Source organism: Octopus bimaculoides, chromosome 5, assembly GCF_001194135.2.
Source record: "Octopus bimaculoides isolate UCB-OBI-ISO-001 chromosome 5, ASM119413v2, whole genome shotgun sequence".
Classification (NCBI taxonomy): domain Eukaryota; kingdom Metazoa; phylum Mollusca; class Cephalopoda; order Octopoda; family Octopodidae; genus Octopus; species Octopus bimaculoides.
In genome coordinates this window covers 126,351,597-126,356,371 of record NC_068985.1, presented here as the reverse complement: position 1 = coordinate 126,356,371, position 4,775 = coordinate 126,351,597, and the positions used below count along the sequence as shown (strand labels likewise).

The 4,775-nt window shown below is 38.5% G+C and overlaps 1 long non-coding RNA gene across 1 annotated transcript in view; it reads left to right on the top strand.

The window, feature by feature from the left end:
* Positions 1-4,775, top strand: part of LOC106875602 (uncharacterized) — an 18,914-nt gene that overhangs the window by 10,672 nt on the left and 3,467 nt on the right. Inside the window, exon 2 of the long non-coding RNA XR_008264161.1 lies at positions 2,042-2,130. This is a non-coding gene — a long non-coding RNA (uncharacterized LOC106875602). The remainder of the gene's footprint in view (positions 1-2,041; positions 2,131-4,775) is intronic.

Genomic DNA, 4,775 nt, shown 5'->3' with positions numbered 1-4,775 from the left:
TGTGTGTATATATATATATATATGTGTGTGTGTGTGTGTGTGTGTCTGTGTGTGTGTTTGTGTGTGCGTACAGGGTACGATGAGGAAATTGCGACCATTTTATATTTTTGATTTCACGCATGCTCATAATTTGTTTTCTATTTTGTCGACTAGACAGTATAGTTGGGTCAGTTGGGCACCGTCTGTGAGAAAAACAGCATCATGATGCAATTCACATTTTGGAGCAGGCTTGTCTATGTTATTTAGAAGCTCGTTTTGCAACCAACTAGTTGCGAGTTCAGTCCCACTGCGCGGTACCATGGGCAAGTGTCTTCTACTATAGAGAGAGAGAGAGAAAGAGAGATAAATGGGTAGGTGACGAGAGCATGGGGGAAGGAGATGAGGCAGGCGTAGTGCATGGAGGGAGAGACCTGTTGTGGTGGTGGCAGTGGGGTCAAATATATATGTGACAGACTTTCATGCAGTTTTCGTCAACAACATACGCCTAATTGGATTTAAATTTTACATTTAGTATAAAAAAATGTTTCAATTTTCGGTAAGAAATGTTTGGCACACATACTGCGCTTCCAGAACGTATTTTTCTTGAGTTGGGCGCGTCTTCTCGTGAATTACATGTTACTAATCCTCCTGGTCTCTTGTGACCTTTTCCGTGACTTTCAAAGTCCTGACATCACCTTTCACAACTTTGTTCCATGTTGTCTTGCATCTCCCTCATCTGCAAACTCCATCCACATGTAGTGATCGGCCCTTCTTTATACGACTGTCCTTATCCATGTCCCTATCAGAGCAGTCTTCTCTCTTGTTCTCTATATCTGATTCCTCTTATGCCCCGTCTTTTTTCTCAGTACATTTATACTACGTCATTTATGCACAGTTACATTGCACATCCAGCGAAGCATGCTCACTTCATTTCATTCGTCTTCTCAAGTCCTCTGTATTCAAGGCTCGTGTCTCACTGCCATGCGCCATCACAGATCTAACACAAGCGTCATACAATCTTCTTGTCCCTTTGAAGGGAAAGCGTGTTGTTGCCAGCATCAGTAGAAAGTTCTTATCCTGGCTGCTATACATTTGAAGCAACCACCTCCCCTAACAACTATGTCTCATAGGTAACAAAAGCTACTGACTACGTCTTGTGAGCAATAAGAGCATATGAAATATATAAATGTATTTATATATACACACACGCTTAAAGGTAAAGACCCCCTTCGGTCATGACTGACCATGGGATCGCGCCTAGAAAATTCCCCTCCGAGGCACAAGTCCGGGCAAGGTTGTTTATAGAAGACCAGTAGTCACTCATGCATATCAACCTCCCCTCTCCACCAATGTAATCCAAGGGAAAGGCAAAGGGGCCGATACAGCTTGGCACCAGTGATGTTGCAACTCATTTCTACAGCTGAGTGAACTGGAGCAACACGAAATAAAGTGTCTTGCTCAAGAACACAGCACACATTCTGGTCCGGAAATCGAACTCACTACCTCATGATTGTGAGCCCGATGCTCTAATCACCGAGCCATGCGTCTTCACGCATGCGCTTATTTACATATATTAACATATTGATATATTATATACGAGGGGTATATGAAAAGTCTTGAGCCTCAAAAAAACAAAACAAAAAAACATGGTACAAGACTTCAAGGCTCAGAACTTTTCATACACTCCTCGCATATATATATATATATATATATATATATATGTGTGTGTGTGTGTGTGTGTGTGTGTATATGTATATGTATATATACATACACACGACAGGCTTCTGCACACTTTCCTCATCCCAGCTTTACTCACAAATCATTGGTTAGTTCAGGGCCATATTAGAAAGTACTTGTCCAAAGTGCCGTGCGGTAGTACTGAACCCAGAACCACAAGGTTATGATGCAAACTACTTAACTGCGCAGTGATGCCATCATAAATACTGTAAGGAATTTAAGTGTATATTTCACCGATTCCTACCAATTTGACCCATCCTACTCTTCATATGAAAATGGATATGAGAATTTCACTTCATATTTGTCGTCTCTTATTTACTTTCAGATGAAGCGAAGCATTTTGTTTCTTGGAATTATTGGCATGGTACTATTGTCTTTTGCAAGTGCTGCATTTATGCCCGAAATGGATTTTGAGTAAGTGAATTTTACTTTGTAATCAAAATAAAACGTTATTGGAAACAGAAATATATTATTTCTGCCGATTATAGGCACGAAATCTAGTGGAGGTGAGTGGGTGTCTAGTTGATTACATCGACCCCATGTACAAGGAAAATATAAAAAAAAAACTGAAGTCCGAGGAAATTAGTTATGTAATAATAAATCTCTGCGATGTATTCATCTTGCAAGTGATTTGATTTGAATCTGTCTGTAAGTGGAAATTGAGCAATTTCTGTGTGTGAGACTCACTGTGGTAAACATAAACGTTTGTATGCTGTGATACTTGAACTTATTTATTTCAAGAATATCATTATCTCGTTATATTTTATATGAGGGAGTGCTTAAAATTCCTGGCTTTAAGGGTATCGGGAAAGGACTGATTGGAGGCCCAACCTTCCAAGTTCTTTTACAGGGCTTAGAAAAACTGAAAGACCACTGCAATAAGGGAGTGGATCCGAGAGGGGAATATGTCGAATAAAATCATAATTAGCGTATCTTCCTGCATTTTCTTTTACCCAAAGCCAGGAACTTTCCAGCACCCCGTTCGTATACTAAGCGAAAATCCTTGTTGTTGTAGTCGCCTCTGCCTATTACATTACTTGGATTTTGTTGCTCCCCGCTAAGTTGGTGACTCCATCTGTGCCACCCGTACGAACCGGATAATAATGGTTTCAAACTTTGGCGCAGTTGTTCTCAACCGAGGTCCATATGGCCCCTAAGAGTCTACATAAGACAAAATAGTAAATTATGGATCCACAATAGTATTTTAAGGGCCCCTGAAAAAAACTTGCTTTAGATATATGTATTTGTATGTATTGCAAGAAACAGTTAGGTTTCTTTCTCTAACATTTTACATAGTTCAATCTACACAAATTAATGTGTGAAAAAGAAAATGGGAATTGTGAAAGAAGTTTCTCTAAAAATATGGGGTCCACCAGAAGAAAATAGTAATAAAAGGGATCGATTGATAAAAAATGGTTGTGTACCCCTGTTATAAAGGAATAAAATATAGTGGATTGAATTAATCTATCTATCTATCTATCTATCTATCTATCTATCTATCTATCTATCTGTCTGTCTGTCTGTCTGTCTATCTGTCTGTCTGTCTGTCTGTCTGTCTGTCTGTCTGTCTGTCTGTCTGTCTGTCTATCTATCTATCTATCTATCTATCTATCTATCTATCTATCTATCTATCTATCTATCTATCATGCTAACATTAAAATATGAAATTATACGTATGTATATACATTTAAGTTAACTTCAGCTCATTTATATGCAGTATATGATACGCTAACGGGATCAGAGGAGATACCGTGTTTTATAAATGCTCTGACTTCTATATCGATAAATAAGTTTCTAGATCTTCAAAATACTGTATCATCATGTTAAAGATTTAGATATGTCTTCGATTCCGTGAAACTATCAAACATATGTTGTGACAAGCTGAGCGGAATTCGTTTGTCTTTTAGCTGTGACCCAGCAGAAATCAAGGCTACGATTGTTGAAGGCACATGAAATATGGGGCGTCTGTTGGGGAAGCAATGATTATCATCGAATGGAAGAAGCTTCGTCTGCAATACCAATATCTGTGTACATGCATGTTTATCAAAAACTGGGGGCCATTAGTCATCAGCATAGTCATAAGTGTAAAGTATAAATTTGTCTGAGTGCATAATGTCAGAGATTATCTTTCTCGGTCACGCGTGTGTGCGTGCGTGTATATATATATATATGTGTGTGTGTGTGTGTGTGTAGAACGTTGAATAGTAACACACGAGTTGATATGTATAAGGAAAATAAGACAAAGTAGAACATGCTAAAATGATTTTATCATAAAAAGAACATTTTAGTACTGGTTTCAGTCTTTGCGACTTTTTCAACTTAGAGTAGGGCATGAAAAACAATTAAATTGTGGAGAAATTAAATGAAATATATTTAAAAATATTTCCATAGTTTTCAAATGCAAGGGACATTTTTTCTTTTTCTTGTCTGTCTCTGTCTCTCCTTTTTACTGACATGAGTAAAAAGGAAAGACAGAGACAGACAGAGAAAAGGAAAATGTCCCTTCCATTTGAAAACTATGAAAAAAAAAAAAAGATTTCACTGAACTTTCAGTTTCAATAGAATTAAATACTAATGAATGATATTGCTGAGACCCCCTTCGGTGATGCCTGACCATGGGATTGCACCTAGTCCGGGCAAGGTTGTTTATGGAAGACCAGCAATCGTCCATGCGTACCGGTCCCCCTTCTCCACGTTACTGATGTTATCCAAAGGAAAGTCAAAGGCTGATACAGCTTGGCACCAGTGACGTCGCAACTCATTTCTACAGCTGAGTGAACTGGAGTAACGTGAAACAAAGTGTCTTGCTCAAGAGCACAACACGCAGCTCGGTCTGGGATTCGAACTCGCAATCTCACGACCGTGAGCTCGACGTCCTAACCACTGAGCCAAGCGCCTTCACAATGAATGATATATGTATTAAGTATAATATAGATTGTTATTGTATATTTTTCTATCATTTATTGCACAGACAACAAATCATCCTTTCCTTCTTAAATGCCTTTCGTTCCGTGGAATATCCACATGCCCAGCTAGTTATATTATGTTATATATATATA